The following is a 437-nucleotide window of genomic DNA, read 5'->3' on the forward strand; positions in this document are numbered from 1 at the left end:
ACCTGGCCTCCGCCGCCTCACCATTGGCCAGTGACTGCCCAGGCCGTCACCCCATTGGCCAACGGACTGCCAAATAGCGCGCGGATTGGTCAGAAGCGGCCGCCGAGGCCGGCTCCCTTCACGCACTCTGATTGGTTAGCGAAAAGAGGCAGGTATCCGGGCTCAGCTGCTCCTCCATTGGTGGGCGGGGAAGGGGGGTTGGGCACAGCGATTGGTGGGCGGGGGGCCGGGCCTGGGCCGGCGGGGAGCGGATTGGTCGGAAAGTAGGTTAGTGGTGCGACATTTAGGGAAGGCAGAAAGTAGGTCAGGGACGGAGGTGCCTGTTTACCCGCGCCGGACTCACCGCCGCCACCGCCGCGGGATCCGAGTGCGGGCGCGGGCGCGGGCGCGAGCGCTCCCGGCGAGCCTCGGTGAGTGTCGAGCCGGCTGCGGCCCCG

General features: G+C 69.3%; 1 protein-coding gene across 7 annotated transcripts in view; it reads left to right on the forward strand.

Annotated features, from left to right (window-relative positions):
* The first annotated feature begins 287 nt into the window (after positions 1-287).
* Positions 288-437, forward strand: part of Arntl (aryl hydrocarbon receptor nuclear translocator like) — a 95,694-nt gene continuing 95,544 nt past the window's right edge. For all 7 annotated transcript variants that reach the window (XM_023719390.1, XM_023719393.1, XM_023719391.1 and 4 more), the window contains exon 1: positions 288-410. The gene's annotated coding sequence lies outside the window, so the exon portion shown is untranslated. The remainder of the gene's footprint in view (positions 411-437) is intronic.

This window comes from Octodon degus, unplaced genomic scaffold (assembly GCF_000260255.1).
Source record: "Octodon degus isolate 3935 unplaced genomic scaffold, OctDeg1.0 scaffold00067, whole genome shotgun sequence".
NCBI classification, from domain to species: Eukaryota; Metazoa; Chordata; class Mammalia; order Rodentia; family Octodontidae; genus Octodon; species Octodon degus.